This window comes from Chiloscyllium punctatum, chromosome 1 (genome assembly GCF_047496795.1).
Source record: "Chiloscyllium punctatum isolate Juve2018m chromosome 1, sChiPun1.3, whole genome shotgun sequence".
Classification (NCBI taxonomy): Eukaryota; Metazoa; Chordata; class Chondrichthyes; order Orectolobiformes; family Hemiscylliidae; genus Chiloscyllium; species Chiloscyllium punctatum.
Genome location: NC_092739.1, coordinates 49,201,370 through 49,224,068, shown reverse-complemented (window position 1 = coordinate 49,224,068; position 22,699 = coordinate 49,201,370). Strand labels below are relative to the sequence as shown.

At 41.3% G+C, this 22,699-nt stretch overlaps 1 protein-coding gene across 6 annotated transcripts in view; it reads right to left on the bottom strand.

Annotated features, from left to right (window-relative positions):
* Positions 1-15,724, bottom strand: part of c1qtnf7 (C1q and TNF related 7) — a 49,321-nt gene extending 33,597 nt beyond the window's left edge. Inside the window, exons 1-2 of one of the 6 annotated variants that reach the window (XM_072556012.1) lie at positions 15,622-15,724; positions 13,190-13,360 (exon numbers count right to left, since the gene is read on the bottom strand). The gene's annotated coding sequence lies outside the window, so the exon portion shown is untranslated. Of the gene's footprint in view, positions 1-12,936; positions 13,043-13,189; positions 13,361-13,802; positions 13,929-15,400; positions 15,600-15,621 lie in introns of those variants that run through there. The other 5 variants (XM_072556003.1, XM_072555994.1, XM_072555985.1 and 2 more) reach the window with 5 other exon arrangements.
* Between the last annotated feature and the right edge of the window lie 6,975 nt (positions 15,725-22,699).

Sequence of the window (22,699 nt, the reverse complement as noted above, 5' to 3'; positions counted from 1 at the left end):
ACTCCATCTCTCACTTTAGAGACTTCTTTGTTCCTTTATTTTTCCTGAAGTTTCAAACTCTACTGCTGATTCATAAAAATCAAGGGCTCAGTCCCTCCTGGTTTGGAATTTAATTGGTTAACCAAAGTAACTAACATTGGATTGGATCAAAATATTATCATGAGATATTTTTGGCAAAACTGTCCACTCCTAAATGATATATTCAGCCATGCATATCTAATAGAATATCAGCTAACCTTTCAGCGATGTCCAATATCTTTGCTAAGTAACAAAGTAGCTAAGAAAGTGTTTACATGTCTATTAAATATTTCAGTCCACAAAACATATCATTTTACTGTAAGTATTAACAGTAGTCATATTTTTATTCTCTTCACTTTTAAAAATGGATTAGATGCTGCTTTTGTAACTTAAGTGTCATGAACAATAATTTAGATTGTTTCCTTTTGGCACCAACTAACTTGGCAAGGCAATATTTTTCTCCTGCAATGAGCATCAAGAATTTTCAGACATCTTGTTTCCAGGTCTGTGGAATTTATAGACTAGAATTGAAGTTTAATATGATCTATGAACAGCGACAGATAGGCAGGCAGTAACACAGAAACAACTTCCCCCAGAGATAATAAATAACATTTTAATACTCTGATTCTGCTTTTCCTTCTGAAAGAGCTCTTAATCTAGATTCCATCCTTAAAACTAACTTGATGGTTATTGACAATATCTGTCAAAATATATTCTACAAACTGAATTATTGTGCAACTCATGTAGGTTCAGAAGAGTTTAAATAAAAATTAGTTATCAATCCACACAAGTAAATCTGTTTCTCTTCAATGGACTTCATTAAAACAAACCTTCCAGCTCAGTGAGCTAACTTACAGACTTATCATCAACCTGAGTTACAAATCTTCTCAAAAATCACTAACTTAATTAAAATGCTTAAAATAAAACAAGCATTAAAAACGGAGAGATTACATTCTAGAGTCTATTTCTTTTGCTTTCATTGCCACAATTTTTTATTAAGTGAACTCTTCACTACTGAAAATCCTGCCAATGTAGAATCCCTACAGAACGGAAGCAGGCCATTTGATCCATCAAGTCCACACTGATCCTCCAAAAAAAATATGCCACCTAGACCTCCACCCCATCCTTGTAGCCCCACATATCTCATGGCTAATTCCCAAGCAGACACAGTGAGAACATGCAAACTCTACACAGACAGTCACCTAAGGGTGGAATTGAACCTGGGTTCCTGGTGCTGTGAGGTAGCAGGACTAACCACTGTGCCACTCTAATATCCAGCAACTTGAAATTGCCTCCCTTTACCAATACTAGTACTACTTTGCATGAGGGGGGATAGGAGATTTAGGGGTAGATGAGGCTTGGCTGAGGGAAAGTGGGGAGAAATATTGTTGAGCTATGAATTGTAAGCTACAGGGCCTTGGAGGGAGAATCAAAGATCAAATTAGAGTAGGTGCATGCGTTAAGATGTGGTATCAAACAGGAAAAGCAGCTTCTTCAAATTCTGCTTCTGCCTGTAGACTCCCTTTGCTAGTATGATTCAATATGAACAATTTGGACAGTACTGTTCTATTTGAACAATATATATGAAATAATTCAATGTATTAAGTACTTTTCAAAACATTGGCACACTTTACACCACGTCTTCTTCGCAAATGACTGACAACATGTTTCAATGATTTATGTCCAAAGTGGCAACAATAAACTAAATCATTACCTGAACATTGAGCATTTTATCTTTTGTATAATTTAACAATGTGGTCTGTTATATTGAATAAGCTAAAAATCACCAAAGGCAAGTGGGAATGGACAACAAATGCTGGCCGACTAACTGATGCCCACATTCCCATCAAAGAAAAATAGTCACTTAGTAAGATAAGTTCACAAGTCCAGTGGAAAGTTTCTCCCATGAGTTTTGGTTGCAGTCAGGTGTGATCTCACTTGACCTGCTCTTCATCTGGGATGTTGCTGTCAGAATTGAATTCAATGCTTATGAGTAGAGTTTTCATTGCTTTGAGAAACGCCACTTTGTGTGATGATTTTGTGTACCTACTTGCCAAGGACTGCACTGATTCAAGAAGGCAGCTCACTACCAACGTCTCAAGGTCAAATTGGGATGGCAGTCAATGCTCAGCCCAACCAGGGGCACCTACATACCCTGAAGTAAGTATTTATAAAGTATCGTGCTTGGCCATGATAATTGATCTTTTCAGGCCATAGGAGATTGTTTGGTTTCCAACATTATCATCACATCTCACAAGTGCTTTTCCTTCTGGTTTTAAGGTGTTGTGCTAAAATTCATGTTTCATTATGCATTTATTTTTGATCCTTCAGTTCATGTACAGTTGGCCAGTAGCTCTGAAAGGTATCTCAGTAAGATGTGTATGCATAGGATGTGCAAATCTGAGTGCAGCTGGAGGCTTTCCAGTAGTCAAGTGAGCAGTCACTCTGTATTTGAAAAGAAGGCAATACAATGCCATTTCTGTGACTGGTCCTTATGTCACTTATCACTGACTATAACGGACCTCAAAAAAAAATATCTTGACCATAGCACAGGTTTAGAGGTTCAAAGACAAGAAGCAGATTGCAGAATATTAACAACTGAGTTGTGTGTTACTGTCTGTCAAAGCCATGATTGTAAAGTGTGCTAAACAGAAACCTAAAGTTTCAATTATCGTTATAAATAGAAGCATGTAGTATGAAAGTGAAGTTTTACAATAGATCGACTTTACCATGGCTATGGTTTCAATTTCTGGGTACTAAAAGAATGTGAAGGCTTTGTAAAAGGTTCAGAACAGATTTACTAGAACAGTTCCAGGGTTGGGGATTAGAGAGTAAATGGGGCTCTTCTCCTTCGTGCCATGAAGGGATTTGATGCAGGTCTACAAAATTGTGAAGGGTTAGATAGAAACTACTTCCAATGGCTAAAAGATTGACAACTGGACAGCCCAGATTTAACTGCATCTGGGTTACTTAGCAAAGGAGCCAAAGCAACATGAACATAAATCTTTAGTCAAAGCGTACGATTTGGATATTGTGAGGGAAACCGACTTAAACTAGTGTTCAAAAGGAAATTAGAGAAATGCTTAGAGAACAAAAGGATCTGCAGCATTTGCAATGGCTTCAACAATTCATGCATCAGGTGACATTGCTTCATCACTGAATACATGACTGAAGAATTTGATTCTGCTATCAACTCAATGAACAAGCCTGGACCAATGATTTGGGGAGATACAGAGAGCAGCATTAGGTGTACCTAATAAAGAGATGCCAAACTTGTGGAGCCACAGGACAAACTACAAGCATATTTGTCAGCATGCAGTAGACAGTGCTAATCAACTCCACAAATGAGTGTAACAAATCAAACCTCTGCAGCCCTGTCACATCCAGTCATTCATGTTGGTGCAAAATTAACTAATCGGGGGATGTACAAACATCCATGAACATCGTCAATGATGGCAAAGTTCAGCATGACAAAATGAAAAGTTTCAAGTATTTCCAACCATTCTCAGACAGAAGTGCTGAGTGGATGATTGATCTAGGCTCTTCTTAAAGAATCACAACTGATCATGCCGCCCTCATGCTGCTTAAATGCAAATAAGCTCCCTGAATCTTGTATTAGGATGGAGGTTGTTGGCAAAAAAAGGGGTGACATGGTGGATCAGTGGTTAGCACTGTAGCCTCACAATACCAGGGACACAGGTTTGAGTCCATCCTTGGGCGACTGTGTGGAGTTTGTACATTCTCCCTGTGTCCACATGGGTTTCCTCTGAGTACTCTGGTTTCCTCCAGCAGCCCAAAGTTATGCAGGTTAGGAGGACTGGCCATGCTAAGTTGTCCATTGTATCCAAGGATGTGTAGACTAGATGGGTTAGCTATGGGAAATGCAGGGTTGCAGGGATAAGGTAGGGTGTGGGTGGGATGTTCTGTCAGAGGGTTGGCGTGGACTTGATGGGTCGAACGGCCTGCTTCCACACTTTAGGAAATCAATAAACAGATGGGGTTTCATTAGCAAACCTGATCGACTCCATGAGATATCAAGGGAAAACTGAGTGTCTCACTGAATATAATAATGCCTATGCGCCTCAGTAACAGTCAGTCATAGAACTGAATACTGAGGGAAGAAATTGCTGGCACCCCGTTTTAGACACAGGAGTGGTCCCAGGTGACTGGAGAATAGTCAATGTTGTTCCTTCATTTAAGGAAGGCATGAGAGATTATCTAGGAAACTACAGGCCGTTGAGCCTTATGTCACTGGTAGGAGATTATTGGAAAAGATTCTTAAGGTTTGGACATACTCACACATGGAAAAAATATGGATGCATTAGCAATAGTCAGGATGGCTATGTGGGGAAGATCTGGTCTCCTAAACTTGATTTGAGTTTTTTTGAATAAGTGATAAAGATGGTTGATGAGGGCAGGGCAGTAGATATTGTCTTTAGCAAGGTCTTTGACAAGGTTCCTCATGGCAGACTGATACAAAAGGTGAAGTCACATGGGATTTGCAGTGAGATGCTAAGGTGAAGACAGAACTGGTTTGGTCATAGAAAACAAAGAGTAATGGTGGAAGGGTGTATTACAGACTGAAGATCTGTGCTCAGTGGTGTTCCACAGGGATCAATGCTGGGACCCCTGTTGTTTACAATAAGGATTCAATTACCCATCCCAGCTGGAAATGCATCGACGAATTCACACTGGGGAGAAGCCATTTATGTTTTACGTGTGTGCTAAGGGATTCACTGAGACAACCAAACTTGTGTCACATGAGTGAATTCACACTGAGAAGAGGCCATTCACCTGTTCAGAGTGTAGGAAGGGAGTTACACAGGTATTCTGCCTCATGTTACACCAGTGGATTCACACTGAGGACAGGCCCTTCAGCTGCACTCACTGTGCAAAGAGGTTCATGCCTTTATCTGATCTGAATATACATAGTGACTTCACATTGGGGAGAAGTCATTCAACTGTTTTGTCTGTGGGAAGAGATTCACTCATTCAACTGGCTTTCGATCATGCCAGTACATTCACACTCTGCAGAAACCATTCAGCTGCACCTCCTGTGGAAAGAAGTTCAGGCATTCATCTGCCCTCATTGAACACCAGTGAGTTCACTTTGGGGAAACGCCATTCACCTGCGGTGTGTGTGGGCAGGAGTCCACTCAGTCATCCAATTTGCTGAGACACCGGCAAGTTCACACCAGAGCGAAGCCCTCCAGCTGCACTCCCTTTGGGAAAGGTTTCTGGCAGACATCCACACTCATTGCACACACATGGAATCACTCGGGGGAGAAACCATTCACTTTTTCTGTGTGTGGGAGGGGAAGCACTCGGTCCTAGTGAACCTCAATAAGCTGTATGCTGCAGGGGTTCAGGTCAGAAACTCACTGCTGTCTTGTTCAGCGTAAGTAATGATGGTGCAGCCAACAACTTCCATATCCTCTGAAAGAACTGGATTCTGCTGTTGTTGCTGACATCTATGATTGATAGTCTGACAATATTATGTTTGTTTCTACTGACGGTAACACACCTATAACTGGCTGGAATTTGGTATTCTGGACATTTCTTTTCCACCAGTCAAACTATTAGAATTATGGCCACTGGCCCCAAAGTGCTCCCCCACTGACACCTCAGTGACCTTCACTGCCTTATTTCCCAAGAGTAGGTCCAGTTTTGCATTTTCTCTAATAGGTACATTCACATGCTGAATCAGAAAATGTTCTTGTCCACACTTAATAAATTCTTCTCTATCCAAACCCTTAACACTATGGCAGATCCAGTTTATGTCTGGAAAGTTATAATCTCCGAGCATAACTACCCTATTATTCTTACAAATAACTGAGATCTCCTTACAAACTTGTTTCTCAATTTCTTGCTGACTATTCCAGGGTCTATAGTACAATTCCAATAAGGTGATCATCCCTTTTTTATTTCTCAGTTCCACCTGAATAACTTCCCAGGATGTATTCCCAGGAATATCTCCCTAAGTACAGCCCTGGTCAGCAAAGAAAGTTAGCTCAGAATGCATTGGGATCTTGATCAGATGAGCTAATGGGCTGAGGAGTGGTAGATGGAGTTTAATTTAGATAAATGTGAGATGCCACATTTTGGAAACGCAAATCACAAGATCATAAGTCCAGAAGACACATGAGTATAAATTAGGCCATTCAGCCCATCGAGTCTGCTTTGCCATTCAATCATGGCTTATATTGTTCTCAACCCCATTCTCCCACTTTCTCCACATAACCCTTGATCTCCATGATACCTAAGAACCCATCTGTCTCAGTCTTAAATATACTCAATGGCCTGGCCTCCACAGCCTTCTGAGGCATTGAATTCCATAGATTCACACCCTCTGGCTGAAGAAACGTCTCCTTACCTCCATTCTAAAAGGTATTTCCTTTACTCTAAGGCCTTTGGTCCAAGTCTGTCCGACCAATGGAAACATCCTCCCAACATCTACTCTGTCCAGGCCATTCAACATTCTGAATGTTTCAATTAGAACCTCTCCCTCATCCTTCTAAATTCCACCATGTATAAACCCAGAGTCTTCCACTGTTCCTCATATGTTAAGCTTTTCATTCCTGGGATCATTCTCGTGAACCTCCTCGTAACACACTGCAAGGCCAGTGCATCTTTGCTGAGATAGTGGGCACAATACTCCAAATGTGGTCCAACCAGAGCCTTATAGAGCTTTTATATCCCTGCTTTTATATTCAAGTCCTCTCAAAATAAATGCATTTCCCTACTTAACTACTGACTCAACCTACAAGTTTACCTTGATAGAATCCTGGACTAGAACTCCCAAGTTTTTTTGCACTTTAGACTTCTGAAGTTTCTCCCCATTTAGAAAATAGTCCATACCTCTATTTTTTCTACCAAAATGCATGACCTCACACTTTCCCACACTGTACTCCATCTGTCCAAATCCTTCTGTAGCCTCCCCACCTCTGACTCACCACCAAGGCTACATAATATATCAAGGAAAATGCCATCAAGTCACACTTGTTCATAACTGATCTCCTGATTGAGGCTCAGGATTTGTTCCAACAAAGCTACTTAATCACAACTTAATTTAAAACAGGACCAAAACCCTGAATTTCAGGAATGAGATACGTAACTCAACATTTCACCAAGTGGGCATTAAGGAGCACGAGCAAAACTGGAGTCAATAGGAATCATAGGGGGAAACTTTCCCCTGCTGGAAGCATAGCTGGCACAATCATATTACAGTTGTTGGGGCACAATCATCTCAGTCCCAGGGCATAACTGGAGGGGCTCATCAAGATATTGTCCTGATCTCCACCAACTTCAGCTGCTTTAACAATGACCTTTCCTCCATCACAAGGTAAGAAGTAAGGATATTCACTGGTGACTGCACAGTGTTCAGTCCCATTCATAAATCCCCTTTTAATGAAAGCAGTCCATGCAAAAAGACCAAGGCGATATTCATGCATGACCTGATACATACTAAGTGGTATTGAAAGAAAAGATTTCAACATCCATCTCCACAAAAGAGAATCCTACTATCCCTCGTTGATGTTGAATGACATTATTATCACTGAAACACCTACTATTAGCATGTTGCGTGCTATCAGTGATCAGAAACTTAACTTGGCCTGCCACGTAAATGCTACAGAGCAGACCAAAGATTGGCAATTCTATGACAAGTAGTCACTGCCTGACTCCTCAAAGCCTATCCATGGTCTGCAGGTCAGGAGTGAAATGGAATGCTTTCCATTTATCTGACTGAGCACTTAGGGAAAAGCAAATCTCTTGATTGACATCCTGTCAACCATCAGTGCGGTGATAGCAGTGGACTGCACCAATTTGACAAGAGTGCTTCAACAGCACCATTCAAACCTATCACCTCTACCAGCTAGATAAATTAGGGAAGGAGGTGAATGGGAACATTACCTCAAATATTCAATCAATCGCACAAAGCAAAAAATGACTTTGAGCTTAAATAAAGACAGAATACTGGGGATGCTGGAGAACTAAATTGAAACAGAAAGTGATAAAGAAACTCAACAGTTCTGACAGGATCTGAGGAGAAAGATATGAGAGTTCATGTTTCAAGTCTGAAGAAGTTATAATAGACTTGAAACATCACTATTTCTCTTCCCACAGATACCTCCAGAATTGCTGAGTATCTTCATCATTTACTGTTTTATATCTGTTTCTTTGCTGTCATTGGATCAAATCCCAGAACACCCTCCCTAACAGCACTGATGATGCACTTAAATCAGATGAATTACAGCAGTTCCAGACCATAACTGTCTCAGTGGTAATTAGGGATGGGCAATAAATGCTGACCTTACCTCAGATCCCATAAATTAATAAAAAGAAAAATGACAATCCTCCCTGCTGCTCTATTGCAGCCAGACTGTCAGCTCGCAGGCTGGTGACTGAACAGCAAAGGGTATTGCCTCATCATTCCTGCCAGGAAATTAGGCACACTAAACAGATGGAATGCCTAGGTAATATATCCAGGAACAAGTGAGGACTGCAGATGCTGGAGATTAGAGTCGAACAGTATGGTGCTGGAAAAGCACAGCTGGTCAGATGCTCCTTGGATGTTGCCTGTCCTGCTGTGTTTTTCAGCCACCACACATTCCGTCTAAATAATATATCCACTTAAACAAATACAGAAAGTGCTGGAGATAATCAACTAGTCTGGCAGTGTCTGTGGAGAGAGAAACAAGTTAATGTTTCAAGTCTGTTATAACTTGTCTTTGGTATGGAATACCTCCACTATCTGAAACATTAAGGAGTACATTCTGATTTGTTATCCAGATTAATGGTGCTGTGGTATATCTGCCTGACTTTACCATAATGAGGAATTTGCATTTATTCCCATTGGTATGTTGAAGAAACCTCTTCATGGCTGGATGAATCAGGAATAATCATGAATGACAACACCAGGTGCATCTCTAGCTTGACAAGCAAATGAAAATCACAATATGATGAAACCGTATCAGGTTTTCCTGCCAGATTATACCAGTCTGAGACAGCCAAATTCAGTAATTACAGATCTTTTAAAAGGAAACTGAATAGGGAGAGCCTTCCCCCTCATTTAATCTTATTTATTCCAGTTAGAGAGGTAGGTACTGACAGGAAGTCCAAGCTGGTGAGGGAGAGGCCCAGTTCAAAGGTCTCCACCTCAGCCCCACCACTCTCCACCTCCTCCCACCCCCCAACACACACACACACACACCCTCCTCAGACCAATAAATAACTCAACTGAAGTCCCAGATTTCTGGTCCAGTAGATTCACTGTCCAAATTTTTAGCATGGCCAATTCACCTAATCTGCACATCTTTGGACTGTGGGAAGAAACCAGAGCACCCATAGGAAACCTGTGCATACATAGGGAGAACATGCAAACTCCCCTGAGGCTGGAATCGAACTCAGGTCCCTGGCACTTTGCGGAAGCAGTGCTAACCGCTGAGCCACCATGCCACCCCTTATCACCACCTTCTCTTGACATTCAATGCATTGTCAGCAGTGAAACCCCACTATCAACATCCTGAGGAATACAATTGACCAGAAACTGAACTGGACCAGCAAAATAAATAATAAATACAAGAGCAAGTTAGAAGCTGTGAATTCTGTGTTGAGTAGCTCACCTCCTAAGTTCCTAGAACCTGTCTACAGTCTACATGGCACATTGGGAGTAAAATAGAATACTCTCCATTTGCCATGATGAGCGTGCTCCAAAAGGTTCAAGAAACTTAACACTACCAGGGTAAAGCAACCTGCTTGATTGGCACCAAATCCAAAAACATTCACTCCCTCCACCACTAATGCTCAGTAGTAGCAATGTATACCAATTATAATATGTACTACAGAACTTCACTATCTTTGGATATCACCTTCCAAACACACAGAGATGGATGAAGGCAGGAGATGCCTTGGAATACCACTATAGTTTTCCATCCAAGCCACATGTCATTCTGACTCGGAAATATATTCCCATTCTTCATCTCTCTGTGGGTAACATGACCTGTGGCAGTTGAAGAAGAGCCCTAACCTTTTCCTCCTCAGGGACGGTTAAGGATGGGAAGCAAATGCTGGCCTGACCAAGATCATCCACACTCCGTGTTACGCATTGAAGATGTGGAAGGTTTAACTAATGGAAATAGATGCTGGTGTTGCAAAAGAATATTACGGCCCATAAGTTTCTGCAGAATGTCCTCACTCCTAATATAAGACCAGAATAAGTGCCTGAGAATTAGTTCAGAGGCAGATTTATTCGACTCTGGTCTGGCTAGGTTTCCTAAAGCCTTGATTTGGTTAAGCCTTTACTTCAGAAGGATTGTGGTTGCGAGGGGAGGGAAATTGCTCAGAGTTTTCTCATTCCTGACCTAAGATCTTTAAAATGATCCTTTACATTGTGTAAGACAGATCAGCCTGTAAGTTCGTGCAAATAAAGATAGGCTTGACACGTGTTAAAAAAAAATCATTTCATAAAAGCAGTCTCTTGCTAAAAGAAGAAAATAACAGGACATTTTCAGAAACTAAATTTCTGTAGCTCAAGCTATAACTAATCACAACACAATCAACAATATTCCAAACTATAATTAGTCACCACAGGATCTTATTTTGCAAAGGAGTAATGGAATTTATATCACAGTAGAGAACACTAATCCGGAGAGATTGTTGAATCCAAACCAGCGTAGTTATTGAGAGCAATTTTAACCTCAAAACATCAGTCAGCTTGAGTCATTTGGGAGGTCAAAGTATTGAAAAATTGTATCCTGACCCAAACCAACCTGCAGTTCCAGTTATATCAGCAACAGAAGGTGGGGGAGTTAGGACGTGTGCAGGGGGAAATTAACCTGCTCGAAGGAGTTGGGTTTGCATTTTTAGCATGATAATGAGGTTATAATGTGCATTGTTACTAAACAAGTTAAAGGGAACAGCAGTCAGACAGGTTTCTTGTGTGGGAAGCCTCAAGGGTTAATGTCAGATGGTGGCAGCCTGTCACTGACCTACTGGATCCAGATATCCTCCTGGGTAACCCCCCAATGATTACACACCACTCCTACTCCTGTCTTTCCAAAGTTCCTCCTAACCTACCCGTTATAGTTTCTGACCATTCCTGAAGCTACCTAAAGACGCCAAGTTTCCTGGCAGCCCTGACCAGCCACTGTGACTCAGACCCCAATCCCAAATTGTCCAACAATCCAGCCCACAGACCACCACTCCCTCCTTAACTAGGCTCCCACTCAGCCCTCACCTTACTGGGCCAATTCAACACCTTCACTACAGCCAACTTCTGTCACACCCCAGCTGTCCTCACAGACCTCCATAATTGGTCTGAATCTCTGAATCCCCCAATCCTGACCTCACCACCGCCATGACTAATAACCATAATTTCTAGTGATACATCTCCTCCTCAGGACCACCCACCCCCATCCCTTCCTCCTCTCTGGGGGTTTCCCTGGATCACTACTCATCTCCGTTAGGACTCGCCAGTTCCTTCCCTTTCCACAACAAACCTCCCAAGAACCTTCACCACCCAACACAAGACAAACCAGATTCCCCCATCATTACAAGTTGTTCCACCCCACATCCACTGCCCCAACCTCACTCCTTCCACCATCTGAGAGCAGGATTTGTTATGTCCTCCATTGAACTTGTTAATCAGCCTATGTATGGATGGAGTTTCGGTCAATGCCAGTTTACTGGGAGTGAGATGTATGTGTGTGTGCGTCTGAGCTGGGGATAGGGAAGACTCAAATTCCAGCTTCTTCTAGAGGCTCTTCTTAGTTAAAATCCAGCCTAATGACCCCTATGTTACCTAAACTTACTTAATGGGTCAGGCCTATGAGACACTTCGAGGGTCCAAAAAGCACAGAAATCAGAAGATGTCTTGTCTGAGCATCAGCGCTATCAGACTCATCCCAGTTTAAGGTGCTGTCTGATTCACAGCTGAAGACCCTGGGATTGGAGGATGCTGGGCTGGGACTGGGGCACGGATGGCGGCAGAAATGGAAACTCTGGGTGTCCCTCGTACTGGGCGATCGCCGCGTCCCAGATTCCGAGCCTGGGGCGTCTTTGAAGCGTCTCACACGGTCACACCGCCCTCTGTGTGAGCTCTGGGGAAAAGGAGGAGCCACAATTTGCCGCCGCTCATCGTGCTGCAGCCCTTTAATGTGCTGCACCCAGCGCTGTCCCTGAACTAATAACGGCTGCTTGTACATTTATTTGTTTTCATATCGATTTTACTAAATTATTCCTCGCTGTCCGTATTAAAATGAAAAAAAAGGGCAAAAAGACCTAGTCCAAAATCTTTGTACATAGCGTGAGCCCCAAAGTCTAGGAGGATATTACAAAATATTACATTGGAGTAATATCTTTAAAAGTCTGGACAGCTCATTCCAATTCATTTGAATCAGAAAGAAAGCAGCAAACCCCCATTTTATCATCCGCTTCTTCCATCGATATTAGCTATTAAGATTAATTCATGAAGACCTTTTGTGGTCGAAATTCGGTGTGTGAATTGTTTTTACTAAAAAGGGTTAAGAGAAAGACCAGTTATCAGATGATGTACTTTACAGCGGCTGCTTGTGTCCCTACTGCTCCAAACACGTTGTTCAGTGCAACATGTAAACACTGGATAAACACTGGCTCATGTTGCAATGATAAAACTGATACTTTTATCTATTCTTTTCGGAGTTGCGAGGTTTTGGTGCACCTCACCAGCTCTGCCTCGCATTTCCGTGCACGTCCAATGTGTATGCTTTCCAACCCGTCAAGCCTTCATATTGGAAATAATGTTTTAATTTCTGCTTATGACCAGTGTACATGTTCTTGTCCAGTGACTGGCAGGGTTCAAATTCTAAACTGTTCTGGACAACTTCCTTAGCTGTGTTCGCCCTGGGCAGGGTCTATTTGCAGATAAACATTTAAACTCACCAGAAATGGAGCGGGCCAGCTTGTTACATGTGCTGACAATTGCTTCAAGGTCTGTCAGAAATAAACGCTGAAATTATCTGGAGAATAAGAAAACATCGGTCCAGCTGTCGTCTGTTCAATTGCTGAGAAGTCACAGCCTGACTCGTTTTAGGTTACAGTTTGCTCCAGCGATTAAAATTGCAACATTCTTTCAAGATTTTATCTTGCAACCAAATACTTTGTTTTATTGATTAAACCTCTTAAAATCACTTACCACCACCTTCGTGCCGCTCCTTAACAGTTGGGTACAAATGTAGTCGAGCCCAGCTCTCAGAAGATCATTTCACGAGATTGTGTTTGGCTTCAGAGTGAAGGTCATTTCTAATGCTTCTTTAAACATTCCCAAATCTACCCGCTACCTTCACCGCACCAAGGTAGAGAACTCCTGAAGACAGAAGCGGATTGTCATACACGTATTGTCAGAATGACCGTTTGTATTACTGCCGATAGCTGCAACCCAGATTATGTTTTTTCCCCTGCCCTTCCATTCTCCACACCCTTCCCCACCCTCCCCCTGCATCAAACCAGAAACATTTCCTCTACCATTTTTGGCAGATATGTTGGTTGCATAGTTTAAGAATAACATAATAATGGGCCGGATTATTTCATCAAAGGATAACATGTAATGTCAGAAGAAATTAGAATTGCCTGAAATAGTTCGAGCAATGACATGACATTGGGAGTGACTATCGACAATTTTAAGTTCACTTCCAATGTTAACGATAAAAGAGGAATTGCATTGTTGTGTTTACAGTCTGTCCATTATTCCTTTTCAAAATGTCTAAACTAATCCATGTGTGAAAATGCAATAGCTTAATCAAACTTACCATAGAGTGAGTTCAGCTCCCAAGACACATGCACTCTCCTGACCAGCAAAGACAGGAATGCAAATATAACAGAGCGATTAACACAGCGAGATAGAATACTCTGTCTGCAGCACTTGTCTATCAGACACTTGTCTACGAAAGACATGAGATCACAACTACATTATCGTCATTCATATGTTTTAAGACACTCAAGTTAAATCCAGTTCTGCAGCACAATTGAATGTAAACCTTTCGGGGCACTGTATCTTTAGTTCTAAGAATAAAGACAAGTCTTAATAGATTTTATCATTGAGTAAACTGTATATTTATCCAGGCTGATCTGTAGCTGCTCCCACAGGAAAGATTTAGAAACAGTGACTTAGAAATCCATCAGCACTGTGCCCATTTTAGAGCCAGATTATCAGGCAATTTATGTAGCAATATGGACATTTCTGCACTGGAAGATTGCCACACGGGATTGGACTCTCCCCTTGGCATCCAGGGCATACACACAATCAGGAGTACGTGTATTGTCGGATTCTCGTCTGAAATTAGAATCATAATAGTTTTATGCTTTTCATACATTTCTCCCTTTAGAGAATAGTGGGGAGTTCTGGAAGAAAATGCAGTTGATGAATAATCTGATCGCCCACGCCTTCAATAGTCCTTCAATTGCCATCTACAAGTCACAGAACGGCGCTTGAAACCAAAGCCTTTTGACTGAGGCAAAAGCCAGGACCATCCTATAAAACATTCACAGCATGGAAAGAGGCCACTCAACCTACCACATATGGGCAAGCTTTCTGCAAAAGCCACTCACGTACTTCCACAAATATTTTCTCTTCAGGTGATTATTTAATTCTCGTTTGAAACCCACAATGCACTGCACTCTCAGGCAGTCTCATACAGGTCCTATCCACCTGCTGTGTAAAAATGTTTTTCTCCCAGTACTTCTGGTTTACTTCCCATTCATCTCAAGTCAGTGTTGATTGATTCTTGACCTTTCCACAATGGGAACAGTTTCTCTCTATCTACTCTATCTAGACCTCATGGATTTGGACACCTCTATCAATACCTTTCAATATGCAAGTGAAATTCCTCACTCCAGGAACCTTTCTGGTTAATCTTTCTTACACTCTCCTTAAAGGTGAACTATAGGACACAGTACTCCAACTGAGAACAAAACAATCTTTTTTATAAAGTTCATCAGAGCTTCTTTGCTTCTGTACTTTATGTGTCTAATTTTAAGACTCAAGGTCCATATGCCTTTTATCATGCACAGGGCTTGTGAGCTGTACAACAAATCACTATCCATTCTCACCACCTGTTTGGAAGCAGATTGTGGTTTCAGTTCTTTCCCCTTTTGACTTAAACAGTGAGTGGCGTATTTACCTGACTCTGGCTTTGCAAGAGTCACAACAAGATTGAGGTAAAGTTAAAGAGGAACAGAAGTAGTGTGTTATTTTACACATTCTTAGATATATGAAGGTTGTTGGGGGTGGTGGACAGTCCACAATGTGGCCACGCATACAAGCGTACACAACAAGATAGGATCAGAAAAGTGAGAGATTTTTCAAATAGCAACAATTTAAGTATAAAAGAAAACAAGCGAATTATACCAGTTTAGCAATGACCTTGTGTTTTAAAGATGAGTCCAGAAGTCCATCCTTGGCCTTAACAGTTCGAAATTCCTTTTCAGGTTGATTTATTGGTTGGCCAGCAGTTGGTGATTTGTAGTCAGTTTCTTCTCTTTAAAAAATCTTTTCAAATGTCTTCTGAGGAACTTTTGCCAAACTGTAACATTTAGTTTGCTGCTTTAATGAAACAAAATTTTACTTACAGAGCACAAGTACATGCTGTCGGCTGCTTTTCACAGGCCAGAGTTTTTTTTTTCATTTGTAGCCTGGAGTTAGGCATGTTGATATTCAGTAGATGTTGTCGAGAGTAATGCTGGTTCCTTAATGTCTGCTGCTTCAAAACCCTGTGTTTATAAAGGCAGCTGCATTAAATTCTGAGAGAGTCATGCGATAAAGTCTCCTAGTAGTAGGAGCAATGTTTCCATTAATTTCAAGGGTCTGTGCACGTCAATCAATGTGCCAATACCATGCAGCCACATTCACATCCACTTTCTCTAGCCACTGCTACTCATGGACCTTAGACTGAAAAAGTTAGTTGTAATTTGGCTGGAGGGGAGAAGAAGTTACACTCTCGAGGCAATGAATTGCATTGCAGATTACCTGTTGTTTATGGTTCATTTTGGCTTTAAGTGGAAAGCCATTAGCACACCTTGTAAAATAAGTGTAAATTGTTATTCTATTATGAAGGGGTTTCTCTTGAAATCAATCAATTCTGCAGCAGATGATAACAGTGAGCGTACATTAGGAGGTACCTGACAGTTGATTATCTGGTGTACTCATGTGACAATGCTGCCCCTCTAACAAGGTTATGTTGCCCTTAGATTTTTTAAAAAGGGGTTGTAAAAGACAAAGGTTCCGATTTGTCTGGGTTAGGTTACTTTCATTAGAGCTAATAGATACTGCCGAAGCCAACAATCAGAGAAAGGTTTCTTCTGGGTTTTTTTTTAAAGCACTTGTGCAATGGAAGGGGAGTGTCCATTTCTCCCAGTTCAGGGATTTTTCTAGTTTGGTTTAGTTTGTAGCTGGGAATCCAGAGAAGCTGCTGGTCAAAGAAAGCTACTGAGAAAGAGGTTGCATGCCTTAGCAAATGATCCCTGGCTGATCCTCTGTGACATCTCTCCTGTAAGAACCTGTGTTTGAATTTACCTTTTTCCAAAGGGGTGTATTTATGGGATGTTGCAGGAAATCGAACAGCTCTTTGTTAAGTTGCTGGGGATATTGTGTTGGTCAGGTTTTCAAATCATTGTTATTCTAAATTCTGTTTTCTTGTGTTTGTGGGTCCTTCGGCTTGTGAAATAAATTTTGTTTTACTTGAAGCCAAGTGATTTGACCAGCGGTATCCCTCCTGGAATATCCACCTTATATCTCCCTGAAACAACTAGAAAAGTTAGGATCTGGGCTACCTTCTTAAAATGTTTTAAGGGGTCTGGCCTGACATGCATAGACTTTGGAGGGGTTTTCAGGAAGGTTATACTAAGTCCAGTCACATGAGTAAGGCCAAAATCTTTGTTGACTGTTCATTATGTTTTTGAAACTGTGACCAAATATGCACAGATAGATATCAGCATTTTACTAGGTTCATGCCACTTTCATTGTTTTCTCCATCTGCCATGCTACCTTCAAGAATTTGTCTTTTTGTTTCTATACCTCTTCAGAACTGAACCGTGATTTTATGTTACCTCCCCTCTTTCTTCCTATGAAGTTATATCACTCATAATTACTTCCATTACGTTTCATCTGTCAAACATCCACCAATTCCATCATCCTGTTCATGTTCAAATATTTATCACTAACCTCACAGTTCACAATAGGTTTATGTAATTTGCAACTTTTGATATTGCGCCTTGTGCCCAAGTCTAGGTCATTGGGAAATATCAGGTAAAGCAGTGGCACCTGGAAAGCATCAGTTTCAGTGTGGAAGTGGTGTCATTGCAATGTCACTGCACTAGTGACCCAGAGACCCTGGATGACATTTTAGTTTTTGGGCTCATATTCCGCCATGGCACAGGCTGAATGGTGAATTTGATAAAACTCCTTAAAAATACAAAGCAAGGCTAATGGTAACTACATATCAATTGATCAAAACACTCATCTGGTTCACTATTGTTCTTTTGGAAAGGAAATCTGCTAACATTACCTGGTCTGACCTATATATGACTCCACATGTACACAGTTCACTTTTAGGTACCCTCTGGGCAACCAGCATTGGGCAATAGATGCTGTCTTAGCCAGTAACACCAACATCCAGAGAATGAATACAGAAAACATTGCACATCTTTCTCTAGTCTGAAAATCAACCATTCGTCACTGTTCTCAGTTTCTTATTACTCAGACAGCTTAATACCTATGCTGCCACTGTGCCTTTATTCAGTGGGCTTCAACTTTACTGGCAAGCCTAATGTATGACACTTTGTCAATTGTGTTTTGTAAATCCATTTGCATCACATCAACTTTATTACATTCACCAGTCTCATGGTTACCTTACCAAACATGCTCAACGAAGTGAGCCAAACGTGATTTAAAATATTTCTGCTTGTTTTCTTTAATTAACCCACAGTTTTCCAAGTGGTGGTAAACTTTGTCCCATAATATTGTTTCTAAAAGGTTGTCTACCACCAAAATTTTAACTGAATGGCCGAAGTGACTGGGCTTATTCTTGGAGCCTTTTTTGAATAAGAGTATAATAAATGCAATTCCTTAGTTCTCTAGTAATGCTACTTACCCTAAAGTGGCTAGATGATTATAGCCAGTACCAACCTTGCTTCCAGCAATATCCTCAGGATGGGTAAGCAGTATCTCTATCACTATGATTTTGATAGCATGTTCTTGCTTGGTAAAAATAAATTAATATATTCATTTAGTCCCTCGGTTATGCCCTCTGCCTTCATGCATGTATCCCCTTTTTGTTCTATAATCAATAACAGCATCTTATTACTACCTTTTTATTACTTATGACCCTGTAGAAGACTTTGTTTGGATTCCCTTTTACGTTAGCTACCGGTATTTTCTCATACTTCCTTTTTGTCTAAGTTATTAATTTTTTCACTTCACATCTGAACATTTTATGTTTAGTCAGGTTCCCCTTTACATTATCAATCTGGCATTTGTTATATACTGTACATCTTTTCTGCCTCATTGTACTCTCTACCACATTCATCATTGAAGGAAAGTGAGAGGCATTACCTGTTGGTGGCAGAACATCCTCATTACTGCATGCTCCACCATCCTTCTTGATATTCTGTCCATGCAAATCAGCATTAGCAAACCACCATCCTTGCCACTGCTGTCAGTCCAGCTCTCACATCACTTCAGCCCTTCAGGTCGTGACGGTGGAGCTCAGCGACATTTGTAACTTGCAAGCTTCTGCCAAATCACTTTGCATGCAGGCACACAAACACATCTCATGCATCTGTATAGGATGCAAATAATCAATTGGGTCAATGGCTTGAGGAGTGACAGATGGAGTTTAATTTGATAAATGCAAGGTATTACATTTTGGTCATACAAACAAGGACAGGACTTAGAAATTAATGGTAGGACGCTGGGTAGGATTGTAGAACCGAGGGTAACAGGTACATAACCATTTGCAATTTGTGTCAAAGTTAGACAGGATAGTTAAGAAGGCATTTGGCACACTTGCCTACATTACTCAGATCTTTGAGTATAGGATTTGGGATGTCATGTTGAGGTTGTCCAAGACATTTGTGAGGCCTCTTCTGGAACACTGTGTACTGTGTACAGTTCTGGTCATCCCATTATAGGAAGGATATTATTAAGCTGGAGAGGGTTCAGAAAAAGTTTGCCAGGATATTACCAGGAATGGAGGGTTTGTGGTATAAAAATAAGAATGGGACCTTTTCAATTGAGCATAGGAAGTTGAGGGGTGACATTATTGAGGTTTATAAAGTCATCAGGAGCATAGATAAGGTGAATGACAAGGGTCTTTTTGCCAGGGTGGGGGAGTTCAAAACTAGGGGGCATATTTTTAAGGTGAGAGGAGAAAGATTTAAAAAGGACATGAGGGGCAACATTCTCTTCAGAGTGATTAACCTGTGGAATGAACTGCCAGAGAAAATGGTGGATGCAGACACAGTTACAACGTTCTTAATGGAGAAAGTCTTCAGAAATCTGAAGTACAAACGGACTTAGGAGTCCTAGTTCAGGATGCCCTTAAAGTTAACATGCAGATTCAGTTTGGCAATTGGGAAGGCAAATGCAATGTTAACCTTCATTTCAAGAGGGCAAGAATGCAAGAAAAGGGAATTAGTGCTGAAGCTATACAATGCTCTGGTCAGAACGCATTTGGAATATTGTGAGTAGTTTAGGGCCTCATACCTATGGAATGATAGACTAGCATTGGAGAGTGTCCAGAGGAGCTTTACAAGATTGATACTGGGGATGAAGGGCTTGTCATTTGAGGAGTGACAATGGACAGTGGACAATAGACAATAGGTGTAGGAGTAGGCCATTCTGCCCTTTGAGCCAGCACCACCATTCATTATGATCATGGCTGATCATCCTCAATCAGTATCCTGTTCCTGCCTTATCCCCATAACCCTTGATTCCATTATCCTTAAGAACCCTATCCAACGCTTTCTTGAAAGTATCCAGAGACTTGCCCTCCACAGCCTTCTGGGGCAGAGCATTCCATACATCCACCACTCTCTGGGTGAAGAGGTTTCTCCTCAACTCTGTTCTAAGTGGCCTACCCCTTATTTTTAAACTGTGTCCTCTGGTTCAGCACTCACCCAGCAGTGGAAACATGCTTCCTGCCTCCAGAGTGTCCAATCCTTTAATAATCTTATACGTCTCAATCAGATCCCCTCTCAGCCTTCTAAACTCAAGGGTATACAAGCCCAGTTGCTCCAATCTTTCAGTGTAAGATAGTCCCGCCATTCCGGGAATTGACCTCGTGAACCTACGCTGCACTCCCTCAATAGCCAGAATGTCTTTCCTCAAATTTGGAGACCAAAACTGCGCACAATATTCCAGGTGCAGTCTCACCAGGGCCCTGTACAGCTGCAGAAGGACCTCTTTGCTTCTATATTCAATTCCTCTTGTTATGAAGGCCAGCATGCTATTGGCTTTCTTCACTGCCTGCTGTACCTGCATGCTTGCTTTCATTGTCTGATGTACAAGAACACCTAGATCTCGTTGTACTGTCCCTTTACCTAACTTGACTCCATTTAGGTAGTAATCTGCCTTCCTGTTCTTGCCACCAAAGTGGATAACCATACATTTATCCACATTAACTGCATCTGCCATGCATCCATCCACTCACTTAACCTGTCCAGGTCACCCTGTGTTCTCCTAACATCCTCCTCACATTTCACCTGCCACCCAGCTTTCTAGGAGGGAAGGGGGAATGGGTCTTGGTGGATAACTCTTCGAAGGGCCGGTGTGGATTTGTTGAACCGAATGGCCTGTTGCCACACTATAGGGATTCTATGAAATGTTTTCTGACCTCTGGTAGGAGGTTGCAATAAGCATTGTGCTGCTGTCAGATGCTTTTGGAAATTGTTTGACTGCAGTCATGGGTAATCTGCTGGAACTGCAGGATGAGCAGCCTTAAAAATAACGGTGAGCAGGAGCAAATAAAGGAGGTACTTACACAAGAGTTCTTACCCGCAACTGAGGAACAATGTCTAAAGTCATCTTCACTGCCCCAATGAGGTCATTACCATGCTATTTCATCTAATGCAGCCAAAGCCTAAATTTCAAGGGACAGCACTGCCTTAGCAGTTAACCTTGATTGGCTCCTTTCAGATTGCAGCAGTGGTGTCAGCAACATAGTGAACTGTGAGGAAAATTAGTAAGAACCTCCAACCCAAGAAGAACATGTACATTTCTTTCCCCATGGATAAAGTGGGCAAAGCAAATGAGTACCACAGTTTGTTTGCATTGTATAGACTTCATGCATAGAATGTTGTGTGCTTCCCCATCAATGTCCTAGAATCCTTCTGAATAGATTGGGATTGCATTTCCTTACAGTCCAATTTGTTTGTGACCACAGGCAGCATATCCTGTACAGCTGGGCCCTGTTTCCTGGTTATAGTTATAACCTATTCATGCTGATGGGAAAGATACAAGAATCTATAGCATATAACCTGATAGAAAAAATATTTTGGAGCAGATTAAATATTTTTAAGTCTTCAGCATGGTTCCTCAAGGGCTAAACCATGCTGAACTAACCTGATAGAATATTCTGTAGAGGTACCAATGTAGGTAGAGAAGTTTAATGCAATAGGTATGATATACTATACTTGGGATTTCATAAAGCCTTTGAGATGGTGCAATATAGCAGATTCATGACAAAAGTTTGGTTTGTAGAATTAGGGAACAAAAATATGTATGGATAGCAAATTGGTTCAAGTATAGAAAGCAAAAAAAAGATTTTTAAAAAGTTATTCAGATTGGAGGCAAAGGGAAAGTTGTGTTTCTCAAGGATCAGTGCTGGAAACACTATCACACCGCACATTCATGATTTGGTCTTAGGAATAAGTAAATCCCTAACAAAATTAGCAGATAATACCAAATTGGGTCTTTAGCTCACGCAGACAAAAAATATGAAGTACTACAAGAATACACTAGAAATCTTGCAGTTTGGGTGGTTAGTAACAAATAATCGCAGCAGCACCCTGGGAGTTGTTTTTCAGGCTTTGCATTCTCAGCAAACTCTTCCCACTAATGAAGGAGTTGTTGTCCAGTGGATTTTCTGCTCCCCTAAAAGGGAATAGGGTCTACCTAATCTTGTCCATTAGAATAGGGTCGCTCGAGAAGCTGGGAGTCATGTCACAACCTCTTGCAACCAGTTTGTTCTGATATTGCTTCCTGTTGCCTGTCATCAGTGTGTAACTCTCCTCTTAGAGAGTTAACTCTCCTCTCCACTACGTTCAAGTGCTCAGCATGAAACATATTATTACTGATAGCATGTTTCAGATGTTTTACAATGAGGATTTAAGCAATAGCTAAAGCTGACCCCTGCATTCCATTCATAATCTGCTTGATTGAGATTTGACACATGTTTCCCAAGGAAATCAGGCCAGAGCCCACTGCACCTTGGGTAATGGCTCTTCAGAGCTTCTCCCATTCCAGCACACACACACAAATCTAATGTTTGTGTAATAAAATTGTGGCCAAGCAGGAAAGATCCAAAATATTTTACCTCAAGCCTTGGTTAATCATAACAAGGTTAATATAAAAACAGGTGGACACCTTTCTCCCAGGCACAAATGAACTTATGCTTCAAAATGAGCCAATTTAATTGGACTTCCATAAATT